Below are 16,358 nucleotides of genomic sequence, written 5' to 3'. Positions count from 1 at the left end.
TAACACAAAATTCAAGCGTGTTGTATCTTCGTTATTATTTGTTTGTGAGAGAGAGAAAAGAAAAATACGTGTCCATTATTTTAGGGTTATCTAAAAGACGGACTAATTACTTTTTTTTGATTCGCCATACCTATTTCATAACATTCATTTCTATACATTTCAAGTGTAGTATTGCTCTTGAAGTTCCACATCAGGTGTTCCAGATCTTCGATGTTTATACGTCAATAGAGAGTGCTTATCAGATTGAACCACTTTTGCTAAAACGTCATATCTTCATATGCTATAGTCTAGCTGGGCCCCTGGAGTTCCACATCAGGTGTTTTAGATCTTCAATTTGTATAAGTCAATAGAAAGTGCGTATCAAATTGAACAACTTTTGCTAAAACATCATACCTGTATATGGTACAGAGAAGCTGGGCTCTTGGGGTTCCACATCAGGTGTTCCAGATCTTCAAATTTATTATCTCAGCTGAAAATGCTCATCACATGAAACAATTTTTGCCATGGCACCATTTTTGTATCTCTTATAGTTTTGTTGGTCTGTTGGAGTTCTGCATCAGGTCTTCAAGTTTCGAAGACAAATTATAGCCTATATGTTGACCAGGCTTAATACTGATACAACAAAGAAAAAATCATTGGAATCCGTTCAGTAGTTCGGAAGATTAGCGTGTACAAACAAACAGACATACAGACATACAGACATACAGACAGATTTTTTTTTTTGGATTTGTGCTCCATTACTGTTTCTAAACCCCACCCAATTATTATTTTTTTAATATATTCAATGTACAGACACAGTTTTTTTACAGATTTATTATATGTAATAGATAAAGTGTAGGTTTTACTGTTGATAGAGTGATTAAATTACATAGGAATTAACCTTATTTGTAAGTGATATACAAGTGCTCGAAATGAAGTTGCTTTAATTATTCTAAATGGTAGATAGTAACTTTATACGTGTTACGGTTTTACGGACAAAATCACTGAACTTAATGCGTTGCTACCAGGACTTGCAAGTTTTCTCAGTTTGTGTAACTTTTGGCCAGTTCAAGAGAGTGAGAGAGAAAGACGAGGATGAAGTCACATACACTAATATTACATCACGAACATTTAAGTTTGGATTTGTGGCTGTTTGCGTTTTTACATTAAAACTATTAAACGGATTTTGATTGAAACTGGGCTGTATTATAGCTACAGCATACATCAGAATAACATGCGCCTATGGGATACATTTTAGTGGTTGTAGTTCATTATAGAGTCTGCTGAAATCGCTCTAAGAAAGATCTAAGAATATATGCAAATATATGGTAAGCTACATAAAATTCGACTTTATAACATTGTTTTCATTGTTCAAAACAGATAGGTATCAGCTGATAGATAGATAAAAGACTATCTATCTATCTATCTATGGGTCTAAATACTTCGTTCATCCAGTTAGTGAGATTAACTGGGTCAGTTTTAATGGGGCCGTGTCACTGAAACCAGTTCAGTGCAGTGTTTTATAATACACTTTTTCCTTTGAACGAAACGCATCCCGCAACGCCGAAAATACTTTTACGGAATGAAAAGCGTTTTTTACGTTGGTTTTTCAAATTTGTGTTCTTAAATGTTGGTGATTTATTCAGAAGTAAGTTGGGCTGAGTGCTGCTATGAATTTCATATGTAAACAGGTCTTATTTGATCTTATTTAAGCTTTAGAAAATCATATGAACTTATGTATTTACAAAATAAATGTAAATATGAATATGCAGAACAAAATTAACTCTTCCCATCTCTCACTATTATTTTAAAGATAACGGCTGTCCTAGGATTTGATGACTAATATTTGTATAATACATTGAGACCACGTTTACATGAAATGATACGAGATAGGTAAATAAGGTATAAAACAAAATACGCAGTTATTTCGCTTAGTTCAAAAATATTATTCAAAAACATATCTTTACGTAGCAAATATCCCATCAACAAAACATAATTAAACCCAAACGAAATACCAGGAGCGCATGAACTCGCAAGAGTAATTCTAATTTCGAAACCATAAAAACATTGCAATAAAGAATGTTTGCAGACAAGCTCGCGAGATCGCGACCTATATTTAGCGTAGACTGTTGACCCGGTGCCCTCGCCCTGCATCTCTGTTGACGAACCGTTTCAATATACTTTCTTCGACCTATGCGAGCCTGGTACTTATTGATTCTCTTTTGTCTTAGCGTGGCGAGCTTTTGTTCTTTGCTTTGCCATTTTGAGAGACGATGACGTAACTTTTTTTGCTTGTTGAAAGGGCTGCTAGTCGCCAGTTGCAAAAGTGGAAAACTTATGCACATTTTCAAACAAACAGCTAACGTTTTTACAAGAATAACTGATAGCGTTCTGAATACGAATCTTTGAATACAATTTCCAAAGCATGAAAATAACCAAAAGTTATGAAGAAGTACATAAAGGACCAAAAAACGTTTCCTTTCACAAACACACAAAAATGAAATTCTGAAATTGAATAAAACAAAAACAACTCGGGTTGCACCCTTTTACTAAAGCAAAAACGCTTCGCTACTTTTTGTTCCGCAAAAGATAAAAAGTATTCGGTATTCACATTCATAAAGCAAGTACCTCCCTCGCCACATTGCATTGTCTTTGAGCGAGGAGTAAACGAACTCCTTGGTTGTCTGCTATCCTGGTTCGTTAAAGCAATAAAAAGATGAATAAAATGGAGACGAAGCGCTGGCTTGATCAGCATTTTGTCATAAAAGAAAATTGCAGTTTCTGACATGGCGTCAGAAATAATAATGGTTAAATTAAAATGGCAGTCCTGTTGCATAAGTCAAGATTAACTAAAGGATAGACAGAGCGTACACTGTTCTATAGGTTTTCCTAAATATAATGGCTTAAAATAGGTACTTCAGCTAAAAAGTGCCAAACATACATAAAATGGAAGAGATGCATCTAAAATTCACTACACTTCATCCGAAGTCCATCACGAATTTAACGATAAAAAGGATCAAGTTGTAAAAATAAATTGAATGAAACTTAGAACGTTGCTCAAAAGCGTTCCAAATGCAATGAAAACTCTTTGTTGCATAATCCGTTCACCATTTTCGTCTCGAGCGCTCCAATCTTCGGATTAGAAACATACCTGAAACAAAAACACCATTCGTTTAATAATGCAGATTGATATAAATAAATACTACAATACTAAATAACATTCGAAACCGTTATTTATCGAGCATTTCAAACCAACGTTGGCTTGTGAGCATCGTGTTTTGCAGAGCGGTTTATTTTGGTACCCATCGGTACACAAGCAGTCTGTGACCTAGTTAACTGGAACACGACCCGAGTTGACCTCTCGGCCTAGGTCGCCGCCGCCCGCATCCCTCCTGCCACCGCCAGACCTATCTTTGCAAATCTCCACCCGTTCATGTTATCCTGGTACCTGTCTGTGAGACAGAGACGAGACTAATCCTCACGTGTGAGCTAAAATTCGTTTAAAAACTGTATTTTTAATGAGAAGTTTCCGTATAAACAATTCAAAACAAAAGCAGGATTAATTTGCTTTAACTTTATTGTTCATATTTTATTTCCTGAACGCTACACGTCTTCCCTTTACAGCCCCTGCGGCTTACAGGTGAAATGGCCTGTAATTCTCTGTATTCCTCTCCTCTAGCTCGGAGCATAAAAATCCGACCAAGAATCAAACAAAGTAAGTAATTTATCGTGAAACGGAAAAGCGTTTTCTATTTCACAAACGCAGCAAACGCCTCCTTTTCTCGTTTATATACGTACCACTTAAATAATTTATCACTGCAAGAACATTTTCGTTGTTCGCCGAACTTCCTTCAATAAAGAGGCAAAGTGGTTCGCGTAATGGTCTGTTACTAATCGCGTCCTAGTTTACAGAACAATATAATTATTGTAGTTTGTTTAAATACTGTAAGGTGGGAGCCATTTATGTAATTGTCGTGGACAGTGAATCTGTTGATTACGGTCGCCGAGGACGGAGGAGCATTGACCTTAGTGTTCACTGGATTACTTCGGCCCGAAGCAGTCGTATAACAACTAAATTGGAGTAATAAGACCACGCCCTTTATATGCAAATTTTCTTTAGTATTCACAAGTTGGATTCTAGTGGGAAGCGGTTTTATACGGTTATGTTCAGTCGTTACTAAAGCGGTCTTTTGCGACTTGAATGATGATATACCATCATGTCAGAATTCTGATTTAAATTCCAGAAGAGCCTGCACCTACATACAATTTGCATTGGAAAGGATCTGAAATTGTCGCAAAAAAAATTCACAACAATTTTTGTAACATTTAGTTTGAACTAGGAATAGAACCTTAATTTAGACTTAGCACAATACTTTTTCGAAATAAAATCGGTTTCGTTTTCGGTATAAGTTCTTCTGAAACAAACATTTTCGCATTCAACCTGTAAAAAGAACTATATTGGTTGAAGTTGAAGACAATACATGCGATTAGATTCAACCTCGTGCGCAATTGTCTTTGTGCAATTTATTTCGTCACAAGGAGAATTTACGCCTGAAACGATAACAAGAAACCAACCACTTTTAATTACTCGATAAACATTAGATACTAATTAAACATACAAACGTACAATAAGGAATTACCTCGACGCAAGTATTTGAGGAAAACGCCGAACACACATTTTCTTAATGTTTTTTCTATGTAACATTTCTAGTTTATTTTTTAAATAGCTTGTTAGAACGTTAATTTAAATGTTCAGTTGCCGGCCGATTCTACATACTTATGGTCGCCTGGTACTTAAAATCAGCGACAGGTGTTATGTAGGTAATTTATTTTTAAAAGCATTTTAAAAATTTAACATTTAGGTAGGTTATTTAATTTTAAAAGTATTTTAAATTTGGATTTTATTGTATAGATTTGCATCGAATTTGCTATAAATAATTTGAATTGATACACTAGATAGAAGATTCTGAAACTAAAATACTTATTTACATCATAAATACACTTAGGTAAATGTACGTAGGTTTGGAACATACTGAATCGAAAGAAAAGTATGATACATGTGTAGATAGACAAGAGCCAGTTATTTTTCGACGTGATAGTTTTTCTCTACTACTTATATGTCGGAAACATCAATTTAAAAAAATATCTGTCTTAGTTTTTAATTAAGCGCACAATCAATCATTTTTCGAGGAAATATTCAAATACACATGAAAACTCGTCCTCGGGCAACGTCGTCCATATTCTCGTCATCAAATGATTCACATATAAACTGCGTACGGTTCTTTGTTTTACTGCACAAAAGAGGTTACTCATCATGTCTTGCCAGATATGTAATTCCCGCCTTATTTGAAAAGCCGTAAGAATTATGTACGGTTTTTAATTGATGGGAACTTTTCACGCGATTTCCTATTCTGTATATAGTAATTAAGTTATTAACCAGTGTGCTCGGGAGCTTTAGATTTTTTGCTCATTCTTTACATAGGTACACTAACTACGCATCTCTGTTTTGAGGTGGCTAACGTATTTAATAATTCACAGTCCCAATTCCCAAAAGCATTTTTCTTTTTGAGATTTATTATCTTTTCCGTAAATTCTTGTTTCCTCGTGATTATTTACTACTGCAGACTTTCTATTATTTATTGTTTGGTAATTTGCAATTGAATTCAATGTACAGAGTATAATAGAATCTCTATTATCAGGATCGTTTTGATAAGCACTATAATTTATAATATTTTTATCTCTCACTCCATTTTTAAAATCACCAAAGAATTCCATTAATAAAATCTCAGTGATCTTAATTCAAAACATTCCTACCCCATCACACCTGTCTTCCCACCTGCATCAAACGGAGTGCATCTTCCTAAGTTTTGCGTCATACCTCCTATAAATACACCAGAACTGCTATTGGATGACAACTAGCAACAATTTTTTATTTATTTATTTATTTATTCCTTTATTTCAGGCAACTAGGGCCCATAAAAATACAAATACACATATATCGTACATTACAATACTTATAAACTAATACATAAAAATTCACCATATCAATATATATATACAATACTATATCTATAAAAACTTAAACATACTATAAATACATAACAAATATTCTTAAAACTAATGCACACGATGTGTCGGCGTCGTGTTACGCTGACTGGTGTCACGTAGCCGGCCACGAAACCGGCGGTACAGAACACCCTTCGGCCAAAAATCTTCCTTGAGGACCTTCTCGAGACCTTGTGTCGGAACACGCACCACGAACGAGTTAAAATTTGTGTTGTGACGCGGTTCCAACCTCACGACCCTCAAGGTCCAGCTGGTCTTCACGCGCAGATATTCCACGACCTCCTCAACCTTCGTGGAATGGTGCAGCCTGGACACGTACAGCTGCGTCGTCGGAATAGCTGGACGCAGCAGCATATTGGGCCCCGCCAGCGCAGTACCGCACTGGTTCCGACAAGGAGGTTTCTTTTTCTTCCTCTTCTCGACCTTGACGAAACCATCCTTGTCGCACGTGTCGACCTTGGGACCCTGCCTTCTCAAAACCTGGTTTGGTTTCGATCGGCTCTTCTTACCCCCTTTTGTGGTATCCGCTATTTTAACCTGCGAGTTTTGTGACTCAACAGGCTTCTTAGCGGCTACAATTGCTGCGTAGGCTCGTTTGGGGGTTGACGAACCTACACGAGTCATCGTCTCTACCGATGTCGAGGCAGGGACGGCGGCGGCACACGTTGCAACGCATGCATTCTCGGCAGTAGGTGACGCATTCGAGCCCGCCGACTCGAAACTGCAGATGGAGGCATTTTGCGCCCCGCGACGCGTGTTCACATTTCTGTCGCCGTCGGTAGGTGACCTACTTGCAGAAATTGCATTGCGCAATGCTACTAATTCTGCCCGTAGATCACTGATGGTGTTGTTGGACACCTCCAGCTGATGCTGCATCTCGGCCTGGCTTTGCTTCAGGAGTGTAATGTCCTTCAGCAGCCTGGTGACATCTACGTGGTCGAACGTGACGGGAGGAAGCTTGTGCAGGTCCTTCGCCACGAAATCGGGCACGTCGTCCGGGTCGGTCTCCTTCAACAGCGTGACGATGTCTTGGAGACTCTTCTCTGTGCCATCCCTTCGACGAGACGGCATCTGGCTAACTTTGCCAAGCGTCGTGAAAAGCAGCAATTTAGCACTGCTAATTTCATCTTCCTTGAACGAGGTCTTGCAGATCTGCAAGATGCTAACCTCGTCCATGTAGTCGATGGCATGTTTAATAAATGCCAACACTTCGTTGGCTATGAGCGTTTGTGCACTCATAGCGAAAACCGGGCAGCGGCTATAGCCGCGCAATTCGCGAATTTAAAATTCATACAGTGCAGCGCAAACGCGTCCGTACTCGACCGCGTATGGCACTGGACTGATGGAATGATATGCATTCCACTGTCGTATAGCAGGCGTAATTGCACCGGGATTTGATTTATGTGGTCTGTTGCCAACTGGCCAGTGAGATACGAAAGGTTTAGAATTTTAAATACAGAGGGTTTTTGGGAGGAATACCTTATATTAAATTCGCTGTTGTCAGCAGTTTGATTCGCGTCTCATTGGAATTAGCTACTTCGCACACCTGGATAAAAAGAAGCCTATAGCCTTAATTGATAAATGAGTTATCTAATGGTAATTTGTCAAATAAATAAGTGCTGTAGTTGATGAAAATCAACAATCAATCCAGCTCTTCAGCTTTATGAATATTGAGTAAGATTTTTATATTGTTATATACTTCTACTTCTGTTGAAGTGTTTTGCAGGATTAAGCCAAGTACCAGAGCAACAGACATGAATAAGACGCCAGAGAAGTTGCAGAATTGTACCTACTGAAGAATATGAAAAGTAACATTCTACCAAGCCATCACAAATCTGAATACAAAACAACAATCACCTTCAGATTTCAGTCACTTTGAAAGACAGCTCAAAGTTCTTGGTATCAACCACGAATTCCGCCTAATGGAAGGTTTATACAAAATTCCTGAACATTGTCGAAAGAATGAGTAACATTTATATTTGATAGACATACGTGCGTCATACCGTCACTTTGCTTTCACTGGATAATGATAGTTTTCTATTTCGGACATAATGAAAGGTTACTTGTGAATCATATGTCACGAACTATACGTCGAAGTTAGGATAACGCCCACGGTAGAGACCTTAGATCATCGAACCAACAGGAACCGCCAGCCGTGCTCAATGCGAAAAGGTTTGAGAGTTACAGCAAAGTTTACCAGTGGTGGAGATGGGGAGGCAACGCAACAAATAGTGATAACTCAGTCGTTCATTTTTGATCCCATCGACATGCACACGACAAAATTACACGAAAAAATTGTCAAACACAAGCATAAACTTGACGCATACGTATGAGTATGACCGGTGGTCTAGTATCCTTTGGCAGAGGAAGGCAAGGCCATGGTGTCTCCGGTTGATTAAGTGCTCTAAGGCAGTGATTGAAGTGGTGTATTGCCCTCCGGTAATTTATTAGGCTGTCATTAGTGGGTGTATTTGGAAATTATTATTTAGCTTTCTTGTTCGCAGTAACTTAATCAGGTCCTATTGTTCGGATTTGTTGATCTCTCTTTTCAGAGATTTATGTAAGCGTACGAAAAACAACGCATTGAGAGCCGGATTTAAAATGAAACGAAGCAATGAATGGGCAAGCTAAGCAACAAAGATGAGCATTCTTGTAAAATAAGAACAATTTTCGAAATAAAAATTTAACTACAACAAATCTAATATACAGGCTAACTATATGGCACCGGTTTTCGATCTGGACCCACGCGATGGATACAGTTCAAACATAATATTTTCAATGATTTTCTTCTGTATGCTCTCATGCCTCTGTCCATTCTTAGTGAGACAGTACCTGCATGTTGAGATTCAAACAACTTCTCCCCAAGCTCCAATACCTCTCAAAATTCCTATTAACTCATCCAATTTTCCCCCAATCTTAAAACCACACCATAAAAAGGAAGCCACTCGTAATTGCTGTCATACCACTCCTCATTCCTCTATGCGTGCCTATAATGGCACTGCATAATATCCTGAATGTTCATTACACGACAGTGCCTCTGGTGCTAGGATACTGACTACAGCTGACACTTTAAAACTGATCATCATCCTCCGAGCCTTTTTCCCAACTATGTCGAGGTCAGCTTCCAGTCTAACCGGATTTAGCTGAGTATCAGTGTTTTACAGGGAGCGACTGCCAATCTGACCTCCTCAACCCAGTTACCCGGACTTTATACTTTTTAAGACTATTTTTTTAAATAAAGTGGTGAAGGTTTTCGACCTAGGCTTGCGCGACATTGAAAATGTTTAAAATATTTCAGTAAGTTGTTACTAGAAGGTTTAGATGTACAGCCTCTAAAAACATACACAACCTAAGCAATTCATTAAAAATTTAACACTGATTTCAAAATTCCTGCAAACCCATCCAATTTCCCCGGTCTCTTAAAACCACACCATAAAAAGGAAGCCACTCATAATTGCTGTCATACCACTCCTCATTCCTCTATGCGTGCCTATAATGGCACTGCATAATATCCTGAATGTTCATTACACGGCACATAACCGCTCGTTATTTGCTCGTTTCAGACATTGGCTTGTTTACAAAGACATCGTCGTTGTTAGATACATATACGTACCTACTTATGTATCTATCTATCTATAGGTATATGGACACGTGTAGGATTTGCTATGTATGTGGTGTAAGGGTCATATGATGATGAGAGATGAGAGGAAATGGGTCTTTGCAAGCTCTTATAAGAAGTTAGACACTACTTAATTGCAACTTTGCAAGGTTCCAAAAAGTGAACACTGTGAATTGTCTTTCACAGACAATTTAATTCAGTGGATGTACTCAATCTTATGTGCACAATGGAATCCCATTATCAGTGTTCCTTATAAAGGAAAACAATGACAATGAAAATATATATAAGGAAAAAGTAATAATTACTCATGGAACGAGTTTTTTTTAAACTATGATGCATTTCAAATCCCTAGAGTTAGGGGCACATTTCTTCCCCTACGATTGCGTCAGGATAAACATAAAAATATACGTATTTGCTCATTTTGGATGAAATAGTTAAGTCCCATCTCAATCATTTGATTGCTTAGGATCCTGTATCAATCAATTGATTGGTAAGTCTCATATCAATTAGTTGATTGAAATCGCAACTACAGGTGGGAGAAGAGTGGGATGATTAGAATTTAACCCATTTAACTTTTAATTAATCTCACCATCTTAAGATAAATACCGATTTCGTTTGAATCTAGACTAGAGTAACATAACCTACAAAACTGATTTGTCTTGAGAATCTTCTTAAATTGGTGGCAACACTCGAAAGATCGAGAGGTGTGGTGTTAAAATGGGGAGGTCTTTGCCCAACAGTGGGACAATAAAGGCTAAGAAAAAATATAAAAAATCGTCTCAGTAAAGTTTTGTAAGTACAGACATCTAAAGCCCTCACCAGACGTTTACAATATTTATCGTATAATAACAGCATTTGTAATGAGTTCAAAGATTAGATAAGACTATCAGACAACGCACTTCATTTATAGACTAGACCATATGGCGGCTTTACTATACCTACTTGCATTAGTGTATTAAGATACAGAGATAAAACGTCATAAATCTTTATTGACAGTTTATAGTAGTTTGTCTTATGTAATAAAAACAATGTACGTTGTTTGTGACTTTACTACTAAATTACTACATAATATAATACCATGTAACAAAAATCTGAATCAATTTTTTGAAATTTTTTTAATGGAAACAGACTAAGGGAGGCTTAAGTTAACCGACAACATAAACGTTAGTTTAAAAAAAATACTGTTTACAATGAATTATCTCCTTAAATTTTGATAGTAAACAGTTGTTTTACGAAAAAACGGACGTCCGTATTTTCGGTGCTTTGTTCTCAAAATCATAAAAGGTTTGGTTATAAGACCGCCAATTAATTTTCTAAAAACTAAAATTGCCATCATTATTTTTTGTTGCTTTATTCGTTTTGTAGATTACATTCTTAATTAATCATACAATTAAGTAATTAGCGCTCCACTGACTAAAGTATAACGCGTTTTTCTATTACAATTAATCTATTCCCATTAAACTCGACTAACAATGAGAGTTCATTCACCTTTGCGAAAAAACTTGAACAATGTAATCTGAATAATCGATTTTCACTCCGATTTTTATCTGAGCAATTAGAATCGAATTACTCGTGCTCACTTATGAATTATTATTAACTGTGTGAGATAATTATAGGTAGTACAACGAAAAATACTGTGCAAATGTGTGATTAGTGAGAGAAAAAGTTACTTAAGTAAAATTCATAGATAAAGGACTCCATTGCAAATCCTAGATGGATTTATGGATGGATGATTTTTGTAAAGCCAGAAATGAAATACGTCAGCTTTGAGTGACTTTTTATATTTTAGTAAATATGTGCTGCTTTGCTCACCTTAAAAATCGGTATTTGTGGCGTTTCTTGTTTTTGTATAGAACACTACAATCCTAGAGTGTTTGTTTTGAGACTTGTACCACATATATGAAGATATCTGTCACGCATTGCCAATCTGGTATCGGTATCCCAAATCTATGAGAGAAATACTTTGCAGATCCCCATTCAGGGTTGCAATCATTGCAACTACTAAAATCACGCACCAAAGGTAAGAAAACGTTTCCTTTTTTTTTTTCAAACGGCTCAAGTTTTTATTGATCTTACCATGTGTGTGTGTACATACACAGACACGTGTTACCCTTTATCATTTTACGTAGTTTCTGTTTATCTACATGCGATAAACAGAAACTACGTAAAATGCCTACACCTATGTTTGTAAACATTTCGCGTGATATGTCAAGTTAATGCATTTTATTTATGTGTCGCACGCGAGCTGAGGTAAAATGGCCGATGGTCAGGCTGGTAATGTGTGGTCGGTACTACAGGTGTTTTTGTAAACAGCTGTATACCTATATACCATATAGGTTTTATATCTTCTTTAAAGGAGTTTTATAGGTTCAGAAATAGCATTTGTTTTTGTGTAATGGCTGGACAGAAGACATGAGATGATGATAGATGAGTATGACGGGAGAAAAATGTTACACGAACCAAAAGCAAAATTGGATAAGGACAGGAGGATGATGATGATGTAAAAGTATAAAGTATGATACAAACGTAATCCGTAGATAAGTTAAAGAAATCTAAAGACGCTAAAAAAATTCTGCAATAACTCCAAAGAAAATACATATTTATCCCACATTTTCAAACTAATTAGGATCCTAACATTCTAAGACCCAACTGGTCGTATATAAGCTCTAATCAGCTTGGCTTTCTTAAGCTATTCTTTGAGAACTGCTTCTAAAGCGTTCTCAAGCGTTCTCGAGTTACTAAGCCCAGTTAGTACTTATCGCTTTAAATAGTGTGGGAGGACAAATATACGGTTATACTTGGCTCACTTTGCTTTGCGAAATGTTGAATTTGTTATTCATTTGTTTTTCTGTGTGTGTTCTAGAGTTAAAGTTTGTTTTTCGAAACCCTCTGAATTCACAGCTTTATTCACAGAAATAAGGCTAGCTTGAAATATCATTGTGGTTTGACTAAAAAACAGTCTTACACAATTTTGAGTTGCAATTTGACCCTCAAGACTTGATAATTCCTTCGTTCGAGGGCCAAGACAGTATTTCATTCAGAAATTCACACTGAAAGCGTATTTCAGACTACCAAGACAAGTACAGTTGTTCTCAACAATAAATTCCCAGAACAGACTAACTATTACTTGTGACTGCACAAGCGGCTGAAAATCAAAGGGTAAGCCGATAAAGTTCAAGTGTTAAACTATTCATGAACACTTAACCTTTGGGTAAGGCTCGTCAAATAGTTTGCGTCTTGAAACAGTGAATACAATTACTACGGTATGTAGGTAATGTGTAGTTTTGTAGTAACCTCTTTCTGTGGCTTTGAATTGGATGTACTCTTAGTAGTCAGATTCTGCATTTCTTTAACCACCTTGATAGACCTTTACATCCAACGTTCAAACGTGCATTGATATCCACCCTTTCGTTTCTTTTTTTTTGTTTAAACAAACGCAGGATCCTCTATCGTTCTTTTTGGGTTCTAAAATAGGTGCTAAAAGACAAATAAACAATGCCCCATCTCTTCTCGTTCTTCGTTCGTTGAGTCTAGACGCACTTTTTCAGATCAACCATATATTTATTATAGCCCATATTTTAGTCTTTCAAAAAACATCCGCAAAAGAAAGATCATTAGCCTCACAAGGTCGACACGACATTCTTAATTAATTTTCGCCTATTCTAGATGCTTTAGGTGCCTATAATGCCAGTGGCGAAGATACCTTCTTGAAGGACTTCAAATCTGACTACGGTCGTTCACAGTAGCACCTAAACAAACGAACTCACACAAAGCACACTCCATACAAATCAAGTGCGATATTTGTTTAACAGTTGTAACGAACTTAGTAAATATTCTCCTTCTAATTTTAACGCCTTATCGTCTGTGTATCGTAGTGCAAACAGAGATCTTGTCTAGACGGTGCAGTTAAACATTGTTGTGCATACTGCAATGATAAGTTTTGGAATAGTAGCTTTAATATGGTTCACGGTGGGGGGGTGTTTGGTAGGAATAGTCGCGTATGGGTGTTTTTGTTTAAAAAAAAGCAAGTATTCATTCTATTACAAGGACTGTTCGTGTGTTCCAACGCTGTTTACAGCAGTAAATATTATAATGAAAGAATGCTTTGCTCCTGTTTTAGCTCTAATCTTATATATGTTTGGTCTGAGCGCACCCTAAGGGAGAAAGAATCAGGACCATTTATTGTTCCATAATGTGCGTGTACCGCAAAATGTAGGTATTATTATGTGAACTAGAAAAGCATGGTGAATGATTGAATAACTTAATAAGAAATGTTAAACGTCCCTCGAAGGTCCTCGAACCACACTTTGATCTCAATATATAACATTACGTTTGTGACTAAACCAATAAATACCAAAACCTAACATTATTCAGTTAAGAACCTCGCACCTGATTGGTCAAAACGTGTTAAAGCCATCCCTCTGATTGGTCCACCCGGTTCAATGGCCACCGGATTGGCTAATCAAGTCAGGCTGCCACGCGTCAACCCAAAGGTTGCATGTTGCATAAATGTCAAGCGGCTAAGCCCGTTAATTGATACCATCCATTACGTTGCGTGTAAGGGCGAGTTGATAAACTTTGTTGATATACTTTTACCAATTAACTTTACCGGTTTAAACTGGTTAGGTTAGGCAATTTGAATATTGAAAATGTAATCTGTAAAGGGAGATGGTTAAATACTAAGCATAGGGAGGTGTGAGGCAAATGAATGAAAATTCTATGATACTTTATCAGTCATGAATGAAAGGCCTTTTACATATAAAATGTACCTAATTACATATAAAACAAATATCTTCCTATTTCATTACAATGTTGGTTTATCTACATAGAAATTTATCAATGGCAACAGGCTGAGCAGAAAGTTTTATTTGAAATGTTTAGGCAAAGGCGCATCCTAGATATCTATGCAGATACGATGCAAACGATTGGAAATGTCTACAAAAAAGGCATTTAAGAATAAAAGAAATCCCTTCCCACTTCATTTGTTGATCAAAACAGAACAATACCCAACACACAGATGAATCTGCAAACATTTCAATACCAGTTCCCGCCATCCCACGCATCTTTGCATACGCACAAAAACCGTCAAAATGGCGTTCGTAGTATTTTTGAAACATGTCGGAAAAGGGAACAGACCTCCGTCAATTCAGCCTGTTTCCTGCAACCGTGCTGAATTAAACATCGTGTTTTGGACAAATATAAATAAAGGCAAAAGGGAAATGAGATTGGTTTTGGTGTGCGTGATAGGAGTGAGGACTCGAAGAGTATTTTTTTAGTTGCAATATTTGGGTTATCTTCGTGCTGTGATGATTAATACTAAACTAAAAGCGATAAGCAAAAGAGTATACCTGTGTGTATGAGGTAAATTATACACACGGCATAGCTAACCAGCAAATAGCATTTAGATACTAGTTATATACCTAATTAATTTGAATATTATTCGCAGGGAAGATGAGGTATATAAGGTTAGATGTTATGTTTAAGGTGAGAAAAAGTGAAAAAAACCATCAAGACTAAATTATGAATCAAACAACAATACAAATCCCAAAAACAAAAGTCTTAACTTATCCTATAAAGGAAAGGCCCAAACAATAAAGTCGAAAAGCATCAAAACTTTCAGAATTTATAGCCGTCCAAAAACAAATAATTGAATAAACTTTCTCATTATAAATAAGTAAGAACGGTGAACTATCTGTAAATATCTAAGTCTGTTAGCTGCTGTTAAAGTTGTGTCGATGAGATCTGAACTTTAAATGAGGTTAGTAAATATTTTCAAAAGGGGCGTGACCAGAATTCGTGATTACGGGAAATATTACATTACCGTTACCTAAGACAAGGAGGTGTTAACTTTTGGTGGGTTGTCTATTTTTATTTTTAGCAAATTTTCTTTGCATTTATTCCGTCTCTCCTTCTTCTATATATTATTTAAACCAGTTCAAAACTGAAATGCTCGTAAGTGTGGGCAATCTCTTCAATCAACCAAAATTGTGGTAAGCATCGAAACAGCTAGTCTTGGAATAATTTCAAGCATATTAAAGGTTTTAACGTTAGGTAAATGCAATTTCTTTCTAAAGAAACAATTCACAAACACACAAGAATAAGACGTTCCATTTCACAATGTTTAAACCCAAATGCAAATAGGTACAGCGGCGCTCTAATCCAGCAGTTACCCGATGCATCTAAATTGGGCCAGTTGGAACGTATCGTGTCAAAATAAGTCGAAGACGGCTTTTCATCAGACTTGCGACATCGTACGTGTGGCGTTCCCTTTACTGCTTCCAAGATGTCGTCATAGGAAGTTTGCGTGATTTAAAATAATATATGTAGTTAAAAGACAATTTGGTTTAAAATGGGTTAGTTGGGAAATTAGATGGTTTATTTTTAACTAGCTTCCGCCAGCGGTCCTGTTGCAACTACTTCACGCGCCAGATAATAAGTAGTAAACTTCCTCGATAAATGAGCTATCTAACACTCAAAGACTCTTTTAGAGCCATTCCAGTAAGGGCCTATGCACACCACGTTTTTTAAACGCGCCGTCTACGCGCGTTTGTAGCGATACAGACGCGATACGCACGCAAGACAGACGCAGCCTGTAGATCTTTGCACACCTGTATACATACAGACGCGCGTGTGTAGCGATGGAAACGCACGTTTGTATCGATACAGACGCGCCGGTGCCGCGCGTTTGTATCGA

The 16,358-nt window shown here is 37.0% G+C and overlaps 1 protein-coding gene and 1 pseudogene across 1 annotated transcript in view; both read right to left on the bottom strand.

Moving 5' to 3' along the window:
• Nucleotides 1-16,358, bottom strand: part of LOC124637815 (protein yippee-like) — a 128,873-nt gene that overhangs the window by 93,176 nt on the left and 19,339 nt on the right. The gene's annotated exons all lie outside the window — the stretch shown is intronic.
• On the bottom strand, nucleotides 6,121-8,883 carry LOC124637528 (annotated as a pseudogene).

This window comes from Helicoverpa zea, chromosome 16 (assembly GCF_022581195.2).
Source record: "Helicoverpa zea isolate HzStark_Cry1AcR chromosome 16, ilHelZeax1.1, whole genome shotgun sequence".
In the NCBI taxonomy this organism is placed as follows: domain Eukaryota; kingdom Metazoa; phylum Arthropoda; class Insecta; order Lepidoptera; family Noctuidae; genus Helicoverpa; species Helicoverpa zea.
This window is presented reverse-complemented; position numbering and strand designations above follow the sequence as displayed.